The sequence below is a fragment of the Amblyomma mixtum genome, chromosome 10 (assembly GCF_055824585.1).
Source record: "Amblyomma mixtum isolate Tamu chromosome 10, ASM5582458v1, whole genome shotgun sequence".
Classification (NCBI taxonomy): Eukaryota; Metazoa; Arthropoda; class Arachnida; order Ixodida; family Ixodidae; genus Amblyomma; species Amblyomma mixtum.
This window is the reverse complement of record NC_143021.1, coordinates 102,862,094-102,880,813: the sequence shown is the minus strand read 5'-3', so window position 1 is coordinate 102,880,813 and position 18,720 is coordinate 102,862,094. Positions and strand designations below refer to the sequence as shown.

The following is an 18,720-nucleotide window of genomic DNA, read 5'->3' as shown; positions in this document are numbered from 1 at the left end:
GCTTCAGCGAAGCTGTAAGAGCTCCACTGCATGAGCTAGAAGTAAACCATGCAGCCTGGTTACTTTTGACAAAGACTGTACGGCTCGCATGAGGCGGATACAAGTTGTTTGCCGGTGGAACGAGTCACTGGCCGCATTTGTTTTTCCAGTCCCGGACTACTTGCTGGCAGGTCTCGGCTTCCGCTCGGACAGGAAAAGCGTCATGGTCACATGACCTACTTGCCATAGGCTGCTTTCGAACACGGCGCCAGAGTCGGGCTCCCCCTCGGTTACCGTACAAGGACGCTGTCATCTGCTAGCAGACGATACAAGCCACGGCCACTACGACGCCGAAGCAACGCCGAAGCAACGCCGTGCGCTCGATCATGATACTGAGTCGATTTAAAGACTGTACTGTCAGCTTAGCGTAGGTGCATTACAGAACTCAGCTTCGGAGGTATGCTCGCCTCTACTGCTTGCGGCGAAGTTCGCACAAAGTAGCCCAACTCGTTGCGGAAAGGCGGATAGACGAAAGCCTCCGCAAAAATGTTGACAACAAGCTCTATAGCTGCTCCAGTATACGAGTGGTTCACCTGCGATGCTTTCAGGTAAGCGTACAGACAGCATGTGGCAAAACAAGCGAACAAGAACCTCTTGACGACACGAGCAAACAATACGCGCTCGCAGCTCCGAACGCGCGTCCGTGTGCGGTGGATTTCAAGAAAATAAACGAAGATGCAAGAACAAAAAGTCTTGCGATGGCTCAGAGAGGAGCTACGGAGCTCATGTGAAGGTTTAACGCATGATATCGACCTCCAGGGACACGAAAAGCACTCAAAATGCACACGGAGTCTAACTTAATATGGCTGCCAGCGCGGCGCGCAGCTATCGTCTGCTGCCTTCTCAGCAGCCCCAAGCAGCCCGCGGACTGCCATAGGCTAAAAACGAACGCGTTGCTATGGCGATGCAAGCAGGTGGGCGGAGCTTTCGGGCTGCCCGAGAAAAACAAATACCGGACTCGAGTCCGCAAGTAGTCCCGGACAGTCCGGGACTGAAAAACAAATGCGCCCACTGACCCGTAAACGCAACGGCATGGTCAGAGCAACGCAAGTGTGGCAGTCGTTTATCGCTCAACGCTTGGAAGGTTTGCAACAAAACACATGATGACAAGGACATCTCGATACACGAACTAAATACAAGCAAATATTGTGGTCTGCAGAAAGCACGTATCAAAAATATATATTGTCACGTAGTGGTGACTGCAGTCCGGCGAACAGGAACACAGCGAGAATGGCTTCGAAACGAAACTCTTTATTCGGGCTGACTTGCGCCCGCAAAGAACTGAATCACTCGGCAGCGGCGCAGCAACAAGCGTACTCGGCGGTCGTCGAACAGAATGCCCGCCGCTGTCGGCCGTGCTCTTTTTAAAGCTGATAGTGAGCATTCGAGATAAAGCTTAGGAAGTTACTAGAACCTTCTGGAACAAACTAGAACCGGCTCCGTCCGCATGCGATCAATCGAGATAAATCTAGGCTCGTCTTGCGTCGCAAAAGAAGCGATAAAGCGGCGCGTCGGCAGCCTTGAAGCATGAACAAACAAATACCATAAACGAACGCTACAAAGACCCGCGGCATTACTCCCCTCTCAAAGAAGCGTCGACTCGATGCTTTAGAACATAAAGCGGCTATAAACAATCAAAAACGGATTGTGTTTTATTCTTTTAAGTGTTTATTCTTTGGATGATCATGGCATGGCCTGGTACTACAAAATACTTCATGCCTACATCTATTCTCAAATCCAAAGAAGAGTCTAATAAAGACGGCAATTTTCTCTCAGGTGGGTTGCGGGAGAAACTTTTTTCTTCACTTGGGGACATTTTTCTTAGACGGTGCTTCCTCAGAGGACCTTTTTTCCGGGGATGTATGTTACGGGGAAGTTTTTTCTGGGCACGTTTCTTCCTACACCCTAGCCGAGAGCCGGATGAAACTATAGAACGGAACGGCTTTTCCCCGTGAAAGGAACCCCTTCGACCCAATGGAGAACGTGGATTCTCTTGATCCTGCCGGTATGAAAATGGAGGGAGCCACGTGATAATCAGCGAGCAGGGGAGGGGGTGGGGGTATTTTATGCGAAGCATATTGCTAGAGCTATGCCCCACGCCGTCACCGTGGCTGTACGCGTCCAACCACGTGACACGATGATGTGACACCACGTGACGCGGTGACGTCATGACAGATGAGAAACAGGTCCCCCACCTCGCGCCGTCGCTCGGAGCTGTCCGCGACCAACCACGTGACACGATGACGTCACGACAGATCGCCGTCACGCGCTGGGAGAGGGAGAACGATGCCATCGCACAGACGCCGGAATGTCCTCGAGCGGCATTCCCGCGCATTTCGAACGCGCGTTCACACTCGGTGTAGGTGAAACGCTCGCTCCACCGGGCAGGCGGATGCGGCTTCCGTGGCAATCCAGGCGCTCACCCAACGCGCGTCTCGGGGTTAGTCGGCGTTCCGCTGTAGCCATGCCGTTGTCTTCCCCCACGACGAAGGCTTCTAGTGGTTGTATTAAAATGACCAAGTATTCAACCAAGGAAAGCCATGTATTACCAAGCCTAGCCATCAATATGCTTCGCATCTGACAAGGCTTAACCTTAGCTAAGCCTCAGCCATTTTTTCCTTCATCTTCCACTTTCTTCATTGTCGCACTAGCAGGCTCAGGAGAATCGGCCGATGCCTTTGGCTGGAAGGCGGTACTCTGACGGGCAAAAGCCGCTTTGTTCTTGATGTGCATTAGTGCTGTTGTCTTGTGTGTGCTATTTGTTGTCTCCGCTTTGTCGCGCTGCTTATAACTATCACTACGAGTAACCGACACGGTTACGCTGATTTAAATAAACTTGATTGTGCACCCTCTCTTGAGATTCGACTGCAGAGGGAATGTACGCAGAGTTATCTCTCCTTCGAAAGATGACTTCGATTACTGGAGTAGATATAAAATGTGATTGCTTTCATGATTGCTGCCCATAATGTGGGCTTTGCAAGCAATCCTCGATGGTTTATTAATCTGCTGCAGAGGCTGTGTGAAAAACGTCGCTCAAAACAAAGTTAAAAGCTTAAGTTTGTTATGACTTGAAAGAACAAGAAAAATGGGTCATTGTATGCGGCGTCCCGTATTACGCCGTTCACTACTCACAATAGCGACGAAATTGAGTTTTTATCGTTTGAATGAATCAGAGAAGCCAGATGATTCGTAACTGTCTGACTTATAATTTATCTCGTAATTAGCTTCTTGTTCGGGTCTCGATAAAAACTTTTAACAAGGGTTTACTTTTTGTTAGGGTAGGTTAGGTTAGGAAGGTTAAGCAGCCCCCCCCCTCTTGCCTTTCATCCCTCCCGCCACCAAGACTGACAAATAAATTTACCTCTGGCCTTGCGCCGCATCCCGTGATACGACTCCAGGAGTCACCCAATAATTCTAACCTGTCATACTGCTGTGATAGTTGTGTACTGGGGCAATAGACAGTTTTTTTATAGGATGCCTGAAGTATTGAAACAGTGGTCAAGAAGAGAAATCCTAAAAATAAAATATTAAAAGATTTTTCTTTCGTATATCTCGTTGTATTGCTGCAGCGCTGAATTCCCATATAACAACCGAAACAAGCTGTACGTACAAAAGATATTTTTCACTTTTTTTTGGTTTCCACGTCGAGCGCCATCTCGGGCGGCACTCTGAAGGTTACTCCCTAAAATGTAATTATTTTTAGTTTTGTTTGTATGCGCTTGAATTAGAATTACTGCATAAATTAGAAAACAGTGCGTTTATGACACCTCTAACCTGTTTGAACCTCGCGCGCTTTCCCACATCGAACGACGCGTATTCACTAAGCGTTGCTGTTCTCTAAGCACGGAAGCAATCGGCAAAAATTGGCTTGTCTTAGATTTTGCGGTGCCGGCACCACAAAGAGATTCTCCCTTTCCCCTTTATTCCGATGAATCAGCAGCCCACCCCTATTCTTCCCTTACTGCCCCTCCTCCGCAGCACTGCCAAGAAGAGTTTCCCGGAATATAGGAGTCAAGAGCAGTTCTGGCTTCCGGAGAGCATAGGCATGAGTCAGCTGTGGACACTTGGTCAGCTTGTTCTGTGAAATGGCATAGTTGGAAGAGCACCTACAGAGAACTCTTCCCCCATTTTAAGCTGGCATCTATTGAAAAAAGGTAAACTGACACAGGAAATTCGTGTGGGTGCTTTCGAACTTGGAAATTTCGAGGAATAGGCAAACGCCGTGACGCATTTTTTACGGTCCACTGCATGGGCGGGGAGGGCGGGTGACAAGAGAAGGATATTCCATCCGCTTTTTCTTTATCCTCTTCTTTTTTATCTCGTCTTTCGCTCCTCTTACCAGCTTCACCAATAGTGACCTGCCCAGACATTCTCTTTTCCACTTCCTCTCTATCAATTCTCTCCTTCTTCCACACGTGACCTGGGCCGCAGGAGAGACTACGCACTTTTCAAACAGCTGTTGCACTGGGCTGGTCACTGGTTGATTTCAAACGTGCAGTTGGCGTGAAAGCAGCCTCGAGACTTATCCTGCATTATGGCGAGCTTCAGCCCATCAGTTCTTGAGGTGAGTTAATCCTGCTGTGTTCATTTGTCGGCGTAGAAATTATCATTTTATTTCATGTATGAGTTTATTGAAGCCTTGCAGTGCTGGCGTTCTCACATTAATGCGCGCTCTTGCATTCTGCTGTTGGAATCGCAGGCTTGTTCAGACTTTTCTGATATTCATCTCGATAAGCTTTCGTGATTTCAATGAGAGGGAACATGCGATAAATGGAGGAAATCTCGGTTCCTTCCTGATCGACTCCACGTGGAGGGCGCAATTGTCTGCAAATCGGAAAGGAATGTTGGACGGAATTCCGTCTTGCGGGCGAAAGTTGCAGGGGTAAGATGAAATGTACAGTCGGGGACAAAAGTCTCTGGACCACGAGTTCCTCTATCGAAGCCGATAGCTCTGCTTGTTATTCGCCGGCTGGAGACCGCACTTGTGGAGGTAAAATTTAAATTTTTGTTCTTTCATCTCCACAAGTGCGGTTGCCAGCCGTTGTCTGATAGCAGAGCTATAAGATTTCGTCTGAGGAACACGTTGTCCGGAGACTTTTGTCCCCGACTATACACCCTTCCAATTTTCCAATGGAGCAAATGCACCTCTTCCCTACGTTTCTTAGTCCTATTAAATGCGCATTATACATAGGTAGTTGGTTATTTTAGTTGGTTAACATAGTTGGTTAACATAGGTAGTTATGTTATTTTTTTCCAGAATTCGGGAGATTGAGGTGACGCAATATGTTTCGAAGGTTCAATTCGGGTCACTCGGAAATAAATTCGTCAGTTCGGGCTTTTTAGTACCATTTTCAGCAGCACGAGGCAGTTTTCTAAAATTGTTCTTTGGTCTGCTTGACAAACAGTGTGGCATTTCTTGGTCATTCTGTAAAAAAAAAACACAGAAATCGAGGGTCTTACGAAAAATTATTGGCCACTTAAACCTTTCTAGTTCCAGTCTGTTGAAAATATTTTTTCGTGTATGATACCAAACTTCTGCCGAGCACTCATGCGTCTGAGCAAAATTGGCTTGACTTTGTTTACATTGCGAAAACTTTCAGCATTTCGGCAGTGATTATCGACCCTCAATGGCCTTTCGATCATGGTGGCTTTATTAGTGGGCAGCGTTTAATGAAGTGACCCGATAAGGCGTCTCTCGTTTCCTAATCTTTCTTTTCAAATTTGTCCACAATTCACCCTCATGAAAGGTGGTGTTAAAATAGGTTTAAGATCCCCACTGGACAGAAGACACATCTCTGGGATAAGCTCTAGATATCCGCAGATAATGTTTGCTGCACCCTCTCAGCTTTGTGAACAAAGAAAAACAGTATTTTCTGGAAAGCTGATTTTCGAAGAGCAATCGGGTTCATCCCTATTTCGAAAATTCCGTTCAGGAATGCTAGGGAAGTAAAGGAAACATACGTCTGGAGCCTTGACCGCATGTTACGCTCGTCACTTTAAAAACCATGCATGATTATTAATAACCGCACAATGGAAGTGCGCATGACGATCAACAGGGCGATTTCGACAGCCTTCAGTAAAACTTAACCGGTTAGATCGAGACGCCTTGATAACTGCGACTATTGTAATGGTCGCCATTTTGCTATCTTGCTTTTTCCATTCTTGCCTCATCATACAAAGCTGCACCCAAGATGCGGATGAAACAGCGTCCCGGGCACTGTTCTCGGATCCGACGGGAGTATTCCTCCGCGTGCTAAGCGAAAGACCGTCGGCCACGAATCTTGTCCGTCAATCAGAAACGTACTCCACCTCCCGAATGCAGGACAGTCATGCAAATGATGACATATTCTTAGAAGAGGTAAGTACCTCGTATTACTTTTAATGAGCCATATTAACTGATCACTCTGATGAATAGCCACTAGTACGAAAGCTTCCTTTATGGCACGACGTTCTTACGGCGGTTGGTGCGGGTCAACAAAATGGTCCAGCACTGCTGAGCTATAGCGCACTGTGAATTGTACTCTTGTCTTTTTTCTCCTTGTGTTCAGATAGCGGCACAAAGAAAAGATGCCAAATACATCTTCCTGCTACTGCTCTATTAATAAGCAAAAAAAAAAAGGATTTGACCGATAGAATTCTCTGACATGGTATAATGTTGTGAAATTTGAAATCGGCTTAACTGAGCAAGAGTGTGAATAATAAGGCGAATCGGAAAAAACAACGAAATATCAATTGCACCTCCCGGTCTGTGATCCTTTCCAGCTTTTTATTTTGCGGCAGTCATATTCACATTGTGCGCACGGCTAGAAATGGAATTGGAGCTTGAAATAAAGTGGAAAACTTTGCCGTTCGAGGAAAAGCCGGGTTCATGCGATAGTTTTGTCGGGAAACTCGATTACGTTGTATATAGATGCAAGTTGGCTCGTTTAAAAGTTATCTTTCGGAGGTGCTACAGTGGTTAATGTAAAATATCCACAGAGCTTTTTTTTTTTGCACCTCCTCTAGATTTTTTTATGTTAGTTTGTGTAAAGGGTTCCGAATAACTTTTGCATAGTCTGGAATTGGCTGTATCATTATGTTATATGTTATTAACCGATCAGAAAAAGTACTCCGTGAATACTGCGGAAAATTTTTATTTTATACGTATTTCTGCTGGCAGAGCTTAAACCTTTTTTGAACAGCCCGAAGTTACTCCCTCAACTCGTATCGCGGCGTTTTAAAGACACACTGATGTAAAGTTAACTTTTCTCCTCGCATATTTTGCTCTATAATGTGCATCACTTCACCAAAGAAGAACCTCAGGGATGCAATGTGAGCTAAGAAAACTCTTTGAAAAACATTTTTTATAAGCGTTCCCTCAGCCGGTAGCAGGAACACCACCTCATCTTGCATACGCCACACATCACTGTCACACGCAGTCATCTTTCTCTTGTCCAAACTAAGTTCTTCAGGAATCTACACAACGAACAGCCTTGGTACTCCACCCCCAGTTTCGCTGTGATATACATTTCCCTTTATTGTACACTCGCAAGCGTCTGCATGAAAGGAAGAGGAAATTATATAAGCAATGTACGTACGATTTGTGCGTGTTTCTGTCTTGAATGCATTATGTTTTTGTGTCAGTGTGCTGCTTGATAAACTGGGCGAACTACATTTCGCATAACACGAAATTAGAACCTCTTGTTTGCTGCTGACATTTAGGGTCTAGGGCTTGAGTTCTCAACATCTCCTTGTGACACTTGGGTAGCAGTCGCACTTTGGCTCAATGACACTGTTAATTATTCTCTATCGGTGGACCTCTAAATGCCTTGGAGACGAGATCAGATTGCTTTTTTGCATTATGTGTGACATTATTATTCTAAACTTAGTTCCTGGAGCTAGTCTCTTAGAATGTCCTTTTTCATTCCTCTCCATTGCAGACGAAATGGCCCATCGAACCGTTATTTTTGAGCGGCCAAAAAATGGTGGATCGCTCAGTACGGGAGCGCAATGTTCACTGGCTCATCGGGACCCGCAACGTGCTGCAGTTCTCGCCGGAGACGCTTTTTCTCGATGTCTCCCTCGCGGATCGCTACTTGCAGGTAAGCAAAGCTTCTGTCTACCTTTGAACCGCGTTCACAAGCAGCGCCCAAAACGAAAGTGCAGTATTAGAAAATTGAATGCCGATACAAATACGAACGAATTCCGCGATGGATCAGGCGAATGATGTCTTAGCGTTACGTTTCACCGGAAAACGACATGAGCCTTGCATCATACAGAACACGAGGGCGTTTCCATGCGAATTTCACATTATTTGTCTCATCTGTGGTGCCTTTTTCGATGCAATTCTTTCTCTCAGTTTTGTAAGCTCCTGTGTGTTACAACAAGGCATCTGCAGATTTTATTGTTCCTACTCCTGGATTCGTAAAGAATCGAGCTGTGTAAACACTTTGCCATACTCATGGTGCTTGTAGAGTTCGGCACGCTGCCGCCTCTTTTTGTACATGTGTTACGAACATTCCGCGAGAGGGCAGTGGCTTAGGCTGCGCGTCCCGTTTTGTTTCGTTTTGTTTTGTTTTAGTGCGTGCCGTTGGAAGGGGAGGAGCGGCTCGAACGCCCATGCTCTTCGGTTGGTCTCCCCGTTCGTTCTTGCGTTTTCCCTTGCCACTCCAGATGGCGGGGCTCTCTGCCGACATCCACCTTGGGCTCCTGTCCCCCATCTTCCCGGAATCCTGTCTCCCGGGGGGAGAAGCCGCCAGCCATAAACAAGCGAGAACGGTCTCGGTTTCGTCGCGTTACGCGACGGGCGGTATACTAGGCCAGCACGTTTAGGAACCGAAAGTGTCCGTTGGCCCCAGACGTCTAGCGCGCATCCGGTCCACTTGGCGGAGGATTGCGCAACCACGTAGGGAGGACTTTCGGGGTGAGGGAGAAACCCTGACATCAGTTCTGAGCTTTCCCATTCGTTAAAATGATGTCAGGCGGGAAGCTGTAACACAGTTCAAATTTGGCGTGTGGAAAGGGGCGCGGGATCGGGGTGAACTCGTGAAGAGACCCGCGCCCGAGGGCTTTTTTTTTGCTCTAGCTTCTCGTAGCTGTCAGGCGCTCGGTCGGGCCGAGCGCGGAGTAGCCGCCGTTGAGAGCTGGTGCAAGGCGCGCCAGTTCGACTGTTGGGACGTGGTGTCCTTCGCCTCTGTGCAGGCGGTCGGCTAGGCTGGCCGCGATAGTTTGGCCGTACTGAATCTTGTACCCATCTGTAAATAGCCTGTATAAAAGTTCATCGTTTCTCTCTGAATCGCTTCGCCTGGAAGTCACTTCATCGAGAAGCCCTTCAAGCGCTGCATCCAGTTGCTGGAAACCACCGGACCAACACCACCGGCACAACTTTACTGGCGCAGTCGACAGGACTGGTGCACTGCAGCGGCCCCCAGGAGAGGACGAAGTTCGGTATCCAAGGCGAGATACCGAGTGGACGACAGGCTAAGGGTACGAAGGTGCGAGGAGCATGGGGCGTGAAACGCCGAAGACAAGGCCTTCAGCGGACACAGGGTGCATCCCTGAGCAACGGCGGCAATTGGGAAATTGAAGCGGACACGACCTTCAGCGGACGCCAAGTGGCATCCCCGAGTAACGGCAGCAGCTAGCGGCTTCGGTCGGCACCTGTTTAGAGGTCGACGCCATTCTTGCCCGAAAAGAGGACACTGCGAGCAGCTCCGAGTGAGTTCCCTGGTTCCTTTGTTTTCTTGGCGGTCGCTGTTTGACTACGGCGGGCGTAGTTAATGATAACCCGATTTGGGCATCTTAAGCCCGACAAGGCATCCACAATGAACGGCGATTGTGACAGTGGTGACAGTGGGGACGGTGGTCACAAGGGCAGCAATGGGGGCTCGAGGTCACGGCGTGGCCAAAATATTGATAAAGAGCTGGAATTGCACGAAAAAAAGATAAAAGCCTTGGAGCTTGAGATGTAAATCATTCGTGCTCGAAGCCAGAATGCTGCGCCTTCCGAAGACGAGCGGTTGAGACAGTACACTAAGCTACTCGCCGGCGCGTTTCCCCAATTGCCTGCAGACGGTGAAGTGCCCGTCTGGTTTGAATCAGTGGAATGCTCGCTCAGGGCTTACAACGTTCCGAAGGAACACTGGGTGACTTACTTGTCGACTCGGTTCACCGCAGAACAGCACAGGGACTACGATAAGTTGAAGACGGTGGTCCTAGACGAGTTGAAACTTTCAGCCGCAGAGTACCAAAGGCGGTTTTCAGGGGCCACCAAGGGGCGCGAAGAAACTTGGAAGGGTTTTGTCACACGCGTCCAGAGTTATTTAAATTTTTATTTAAAGTCTCGGGGCGTGTCGACTTTTGACGGACTTCTGAAACTCTTGGTTGCCGACCAGCTCAAAGAGGGGCTATCAGAAGAAGCTCTCAAATATGTCAAGCTACGCGAGGGTGAGAAATGGCTGAACGCGGATGAGATAGCCGCATTGCTACAGACGTACGAGGAAGCCGCCGGGAAGGGAAGCGCACAGAGGAAAGCCGACAGCTTTAAGGGTTTTTACAACTGCCCAAAACCAAGGACTGGGTCCCCACCTGTGCAGAAGCCTGGGGCAGAACGAGGAGACGTAAGGGCTGCAGTCAGGCCAGGAGGAGAAAAGAGAAAGGCATCGCGATCGGTGGCTGTTTCCGATGCGGGAGCTGGCGGCACATTGTTGCGAACTGCCCATTTGATCGTGAGAACCCAGCTGACAAACGAGAGCATCCGCCGCACGAGGATAAGCTAACGGCACGCGTGTCCACCCATGCCATGGAAACCACGCGTCCAACTCTCAGGGACGTTAAAATCAGCTGTCGGGAAGCAGTTATTAACGCCATTGTGGACACCGGCGCAGATATCACCGTAATGCGCGAAAGCCTTTTACCTGAGGAGTTTGTATCCCCAAATGGGACAATCTATCTCATCTCGGCCTTCGGAGAAAAAGTAGAGGCGAAGCTGGCAGTTGTTCCGTTGAAGCTGTATCGAGGTGCTTCCTTAATTGAAAACGTGGACGATGCGACACCGGTGACGTGTGCGCTCACTGACAAGCTCACGCACGCCGATTGTCTAATCTCGGCAGACGCATGGGAACAGCTGCACGACGCGCGCAAATCGGACAGCGAGGGTCTCGTGCAGGCGGTTGGAACTCTGTCGCCGCCAGGTGAAGACAGACCGGATGAATCAGGGCCAGACGAAGGCGCCGAGCCAGTCTTGGCGTTCGAATGTGAAACCCTACCCCAGCGGATGGCTGACAGTAATGAACTAGAGCGAACTCGGAGCCGATCATCCCCTTCAGATAGAGATGTCAGTAAGGCGCAGAGCAAGGCTGCAGATGAGCCGGCTGGTCGAGACGGCATGAAGCCGGTTGAAATTGAGAGCGTGCGAGTGGAATGGCGCGTCCCGTAAAGTGCTTCAGAGAGTGTTGACGCAGAGTTGCCGGATGCAGCTGAGTCAGACATCCAGGTTGAAAGAGAACAGCAATCCCGACCTGCCTGTACTGAGATGAGCCCCGAGAGCGTGCTGGGTGACATGCAAGATGTCGTCGAAAGTGGCCAGGTAGCCGACGCGCGTGAGGGCGTGGAAGACATTTGCGCTGAACCGCATGAGCATGAGGACACGAGTGACTGGACAGGCGCTGGTGTCCCGTGGGAGCTCTTGTCGCCCACCGACGGGGAAACAGTGCATCAGGTGTGTTGCAGCGATGACGTGGTTCAAACAGCGACCTCAGTAGCAGCGGTGGCGCACGAGGAATCCGTGTCGCAGCTGCTGAGAGCTGATTCTGAGACAGCTAATGCAGGTACAGACAATAAGGCAGCAGAGCGATTACCAGATGAAAGGAAGTGCAGTAGTGGTGACAGGGAATGCGTCAGTCACAGTGGCCAGAACAAAGGAACACCGGCACACTTTAAGCTGAGAATGCCGTGCGTGAGAGGGCCCTCAGCGCACTAAAGTGCGTCTAGAGTGCACCCGCGGCCTGAGTGCGCTGACGGCCGGTGTCACAATTGAAGCAAAAACAGCGCTGCGAAAGGGGAATATCGTCACTGCGCGCACTGCCGGTGCCGCAGGGATGTTCGGTCGTAAACGGCAAGTGCGGCTGTTCGACCCGGGAGGACACCGCTGAAATCGTCGGTCGCGTTGGCCGGGGCCAGTCCACCCTTAACTGCGTTTGCCTGTTACGAAATGTTTGAACGCCGTAACGAAAGCTCTGCGCGAGGCGAATTCACTGGCCATTCTGGACCCGCGAAAGCCGTATCTGCTTTTTACAGACGCGTTGGCAGTAGCAGTGCGCACATGTTTAGTGCAGCTTTCTGGCCACGGCACTGAGGCGCCGAGAGCCTTCTCCAGCCACACCGTTGCAAATTCGGGGGGCTGCAATCGAGAGGGAGGAATTCGGGTTATTCTGGGCATTAAATAAAAGTTTGAGACGTAGGTGTTTGCCGCCACCGTGACAGCCATCACTGACTACAATCCGCTCTCATTTCTTAGAAGTAGCGTGCCCCAAAGCGCAAAGCTTACGCGCTGGGCTCTGGCGCTCCAACGCTACAATGTTAACATTGAGCATCGCAGGGGAGTCGACCACGGTGACGCGGATGCCTTGTCTAGGATCCCCAACGCTTGTTCGAATAGTACACTGGCTGACGTCCCGCAGTGACCGCTGGGAAACTGGACCAGGGAACAGTGCACACTGACCCGTTGGACTTAAGAGACACACCCTGATCCAACCCAGCGAAAGTGGTAGTTTTCTGTGTGTGTTTGTTTAGTGGACTCTAGCATGTATCTGTGAAGTGTGTGACGAAAGGCCGCGGCATGCTGGCCCACAAGCTCCTGCAGCTTACTCGTGCCGATGTACTGAACTGCTATACTTGCCGAACCCTTTTTGTTGTTTGTTGCCTCGGCTTATCTCTTAATAGATTAGCCGAGTCTTGGGGGGAAGGTGTAGGGTTCGGCACGCTGCCGCCTCTTTTGTACATGTGTTACGAACATTCCGCGAGAGGGCAGTGGCTTAGCCTGCGCGTCCCGTTTTGTTTCGTTTTGTTTTGTTTTAGTGCGTGCCGTTGGAAGGGGAGGAGCGGCTCGAACGCCCATGCTCTTCGGTTGGTCTCCCCGTTCGTTCTTGCGTTTTCCCTTGCCACTCCAGATGGCGGGGCTCTCTGGCGACATCGACCTTGGGCTCCTGTCCCCCATCTTCCCGGAATCCTGTCTCCCGGGGGGAGAAGCCGCCGGCCATAAACAAGCGAGAACGGTCTCGGTTTCGTCGTGTTACGCGACGGGCGGTATACTAGGCCAGCACGTTTAGGAACCAAAAGTGTCCGTTGGCCCACGACGTCTAGCGCGCATCCAGTCCACTTGGCGCGATTGCGCAACCACGTAGGGAGGAATTTCGGGGTGAGGGAGAAACCCTGACATCAGTTCTGAGCTTTCCCATTCGTTAAAACTGATGTCGGCGGGAAGCTGTAACACAGTTCAAATTTGGCGTGTGGAAAGGGGCGCCGGATCGGGGTGAACTCGTGAAGAGACCCGCGCCCGAGGGCTTTTTTTTGCTCTAGCTTCTCGTAGCTGTCAGGCGCTCGGTCGGGCCGAGCGCGGAGTAGCGGCCGTTGAGATCTGGTGCAAGGCGCGCCAGTTCGACTGTTGGGACGTGGTGTCCCTCGCCTCTGTGCAGGCGGTCGGCTAGGCCGGCCGCGATAGTTTGGCCGTACTGAATCTTGTACCCATCTGTAAATAGCCTGTATAAAAGTTCATCGTTTCTCTCTGAATCGCTTCGCCTGGAAGTCACTTCATCGAGAAGCCCTTCTAGCGGTGCATCCAGTTGCTGGAAACCACCGGACCAACACCACCGGCGCAACTTTACTGTGCTTGTTTACCGTTTGCGGCTGTGTGAAAGCACACCTCCACTGCTGGCTGGTTGTCGGAACTATGGATGCTGCAGCTTCCGTTAGTGCCTCGTACTGAAGGCATTCACTGGTGGATATGGTTTTAGTTGCCGGGAGACTTTCATCTGTTATGCATTCGATGCGTTTCGAGCTTGAATTCGAAATAGCTTACGTCCTAAGTATGTACATATATGGACGTAGTCAAGAGCGAATCGTTTATACAAACGCGAGCTGTTTGTTTATACAAACGCGAGCTCCATTGCATTTTTCATATTGTTTACCCTTCGTTAGCGTTTTGTGTTCATTGGAGCTTACCTAAGGGCTTTCCACTCCATAGCACTACAGATCCAGACGCGATTTGCAGCTAGGCAAAATGCTTATGAATAAGCACTTAGGCCTGTTTTTCTGCAGTTTTGTTGACCTTTAGAGTGCCGGAAGAATCTGTACGTTTATACAAGTTCTACTGGGAGTTATGATTGAGGACTGTCTCTTGACTGTTCTGTGCTCCGGCCTCTGCTGATTTTCCCTATGCAGATGCGCTCCGTGGATAAGCGCCAGATGGAGCTGCTGTGGGCTGCAGCACTGTGTGTTGCGGTGAAGCACAAAGAGCCCGAGTACCACCTTCCCTACCGTTCCTACCTCGCATCGACTACCGTCCCTACCTCGCAGAGACGACGGAGCGAGAACTGTGCGCCGTCGAAGAGGACATTCTCCGGGCTGTGGATTGGTCCCTGGACCTGCCGTTGCCCCTGGACTTCCTGCGTCGCAACTGCAAGGCTGCTCAGGTAGGTGCCTGTCGTGCTCTCGGTTGCATTCTTGGCTTAGAGCGATCTGCGGAGGATGTTGCACATTAACTGACTGCTGCTCGCAATCTACGACGTGGCTCCATTTGGCAATGAGTTGGATAGGTGCTCGATACAATTGAGCTGTTAGAACATACAATAGTCTGTCGTATCGTGGGCACCATTATATGCACGCTGTTTTGAGATTCCGAGAGGAGGGGTGATGTTTGAGTCCTTCATGTAGAGCACACAAAGTAGCGCAGGTGATGTACAGACGCTTAACTGTGCTCCAGTTCATGGTGATTTGCCTTCGAAAGATTAGAAGCTAATTCGTTAGAGCATATTTTGGTTCAGTAAACTGATTCTAGAGACCTGTGTGTTTTTCGACACCAGTGCACGTTAAAGAACCCCAAATGGTCGAAATTTCCGAAGCCCTTAACTGCGGCGTCCCTCATAGCCTGAGTCGCTTTGGGACGTTGAACTACAATTTGGTTTATTAAGGTGAAGTGCTCAATATCGCGTGTCGGTATGTATTCCTCGGTTCCGCACGTCCAGTACTCCACTACTTATGGCGCCTCCGTATATTTTCTTATAGGAGCATAACCACCTAACTTCGGTTGCATGTTTTGTTCGTTGTAATGAAGCGTACGACAATCCTCTACATTGACCAGTGCGTTGTATTCGCCTACGACCTTTAAGTCAGTTTTATCGAGGTTTGTTTCTTTTCAACAGACGAGCGATGAGTGTGACGTCATAGGTCCGTACATCGCACATGAAGCTAGAGAAAATTTGCGAAATAATCCCTGCTTCCTCGTCTATATTAACTGCAATGATAATGCCCGCCTGCTTTAAGAGCCGGAACACAATTTCCCGAGGCAACGATTATGTTGCAGAATTTCTCTTGTTTCGCGTTACTTGTTGGCAGCTTTGACGGCAGAGCGATTTTTTGGCTTTTAAAGCTGAAACCGTAGGATGCGAAAAAAAAGGATTCGATTATAAATTGTTTCCCACTCGCAGGCGAAAACTACGTGGCGATGCATGTATACTAATGTTTTGCACATGGTTATAAAGAAAACACGAAGTGATCAACTAGGTGTGTGCTTTTCTCTAAAGGGATGTTATGGACGCCACTAGAAAAATTTCGTTCTCAGTACAGTCAATCATACATGCATTTCTCGGCATTTTGTTGCTTTTTGGCAGCCGAAATGGCTGCCTAGAACCGATGAAATTCAGTTTAAAACTTCTCATCCAATGCGTGAAGTTGCAGCCTTGTTTACGGAATTGGCGTAGAAAGCTTTCCACACCCTGCATTTTAATGGAAGGATCGGGCTGTGATGCCCAAGGATGTTGTTTACTTATTAAAGTGTGGTAATCTACCCACACTGGCCAGCATTAATTTATCATCAAGTTCGGTTTAAAACCTGAATTTCTCCTAAATTCCCCGTGCAGCAGGCAAGCAGACAGGCAGCGCCGCGTTCTTGCTTTTGTTTATTGCTTTTATTTCTGACCAGTTGCTTGTGAAGACAAATAGCCAGATATAAGTTCTTGTCTCGTCCACAGGCATGTGCAGATGAGTTGTTGCCTTTTTAATTGAAGTAGAGATTCTTAATAGTAATTCCTGGCTACCACGTTTCCTCTCCTGATCAGGCGACCAAACAGGAATACCTGACGGCTATGCACATCCTGGAGGGGTGCCTGGTCGACTACACCATGGCTTGGATAAAGCCCTCTAAGAAGGCCGCATCGGCTCTGTACTGCGCCATGCACTTTCAAGGAAGGAAAAATCTCTGGTATGCCACTGAATCCTTACTGTCTTTTCCTTTTCAGTGCGTATCGAAAGTAAAATGCACGCTGTAATCAAAAGCATAAATAATCTCCTAAAAAACTACATTACTTTCGGCAATGTACGAGCGCTGTCGCTGGTCCGAATTAGTGACTTGTAAAATTCTGCAGGTTACCTTTTCCGAGGAGAGATGCGCCACTCCCCTCAATGATATTCTGTTTCGAATAGGGCAGGGCTTGCTGGCTTTAAACAAATTTAAAGTTTGTAACTAAAACTTTTTCAATTTTTTTAAATATACTATTTTTCGAAGGTGTATTACTTTCACGCTGTCTACCAGTGACTAGAACATTGCTCGCGCTCCCATGAGATACCGTTTCGGGAAATTCCACTGTGATCATACGTTTCCTCAGTAGAATTGGCGGAATAAGTGTGGGTTTAAGAAAGCTACGGACCGAATAGGTGAATAATATAAGTGTTCCCTTACAAAAATGGATATCAACTTTCTTTAGAATTTGTATTAACACTCTATTGACTCTAGTAATCTTGTATTAACTTTTACATTCTATCAACAATTGTTCATACAACGTTGGTAGAAGTTACTTCTTTGTGTGTACTCCTGTCAATAGAAAGTTACTAAAAAATAATTTTTACATTCTATGCACCTTTGTTAATACAATGTTGGTAGACTGTTACTTCTTTGTATTTTCTCCTGTCAATAGAAAGTTACTAGAAAATCTGGAGACAGTTTCACACATCGAGAGAAATAAATGAGCAAACTGCATGGTGTTCGAGGTAATTAACACTATCTAGTTCGCATAATCGTGACGAGATCTTGCCTGATTGCATGGTGGAATCTGTTGCAGCTAGTCAACAATTTCACTATATCGAAAAGCGACCAACATTACTCGCAGCAAATGCGTTTGGAATCAAATCAGGATATGGGAAAACGTTTTAAAACAAAAGATATATTCCATTTTAATACTTCATGTACTTTACGGACTGCTGTGAGCAGAAATACTCTAGAAACTGACAAAACATTTTTGGTCATGCGAATAGTTGCGTCAAATCATGTACCGTGGGCGAACACTTCAAAGCTATTAAAACAACCTTGAACACGCAACAAACATTACAGTCACGTTTTGTTAGCCGAGCATATTCTATTAACATTCGTTGATAGGAAGTTCATACAACTTCCTTACTGCTTTCTATGTACTGCTGTCAGTAGAAACATACTAGACACCGACAGAACGTTTTATCATGGGAATAAATGCCTAAATTAATTAAGTACTCTAGCCTAACATATCAAAGCAACTAATGCAACCTTGAACACGAAACAAACATTTGCAGTCACATTTTCTTAGCCGGGCATATTTTGTCAACATTTGTTGATAAAAAATTCATACAATTTTCTTACTGCTTATATACTGCTGTCAATAGAAATATACTACAAACCGAGAAAGCATTTTGGTGATGCGAATAAAAGCCTAAAATAATCAAGTACTGTAGCCGACAACTTCAAAGCGGCAACTAAACTAACCTTGAAGCCGAAACAAAAATTTGCAATCACATTCTCATAGCCGAGCACACTGTGGTTTTTTAGAAATTTCAGTTCAATTTTCTCAATACTAGCCTTACTGCTTTCGCATTTTCGAGTGCGGCAAAGTTCTTTACAGAAAATTCATCCCGAAATTCAGAAATGCGCCCTGAATCGAAGATATTTAGTGACACTTTTTCATTGTATGAAGTATTGTACGGAAAAAGTTACCAGCAAACGAAATAATTTTGGTACAAAGTGAATGAATTGATAGAATACTCAAGTATTATTGCCGCGCACTTCAAGGAAATTAAAATAACTTTCTAAGCAAAAATAGGGGTTAGTGACATATTGAGTTACATAAGCGCAATGATTACTTCGTTACAGCGAATTAGTTTCAGTGATGGCTCCTTCTACACGAAAACAATGCTTTCTGCTGCGTATTCGGCCTTAAATTCTGTACTCAGGCAGTCATTAATCAGATTAAACATTTCAGAACTAACAAAGAGTTTCAGCAGAGCTGTACAACCACTCTGCCAATTCGATAACACGATGGTGTTGCTATTGTTGCAATTCTTGATAGGTCATATTTTAACGTGCAGTCGAACAGTAATGTACCGTACGACGGTGCTAAAACACACTAGTGGTAAGACCGTTTCGCTCTGAGGTTTCAGAGGGATTATTGTTGCGAGCTAGAA

At 47.9% G+C, this 18,720-nt stretch overlaps 1 pseudogene; it reads left to right on the top strand.

The window, feature by feature from the left end:
* Window positions 1–1,729: 1,729 nt before the first annotated feature.
* On the top strand, window positions 1,730–16,832 carry LOC149326571 (G2/mitotic-specific cyclin-B2-like; annotated as a pseudogene).
* Window positions 16,833–18,720: the final 1,888 nt, after the last annotated feature.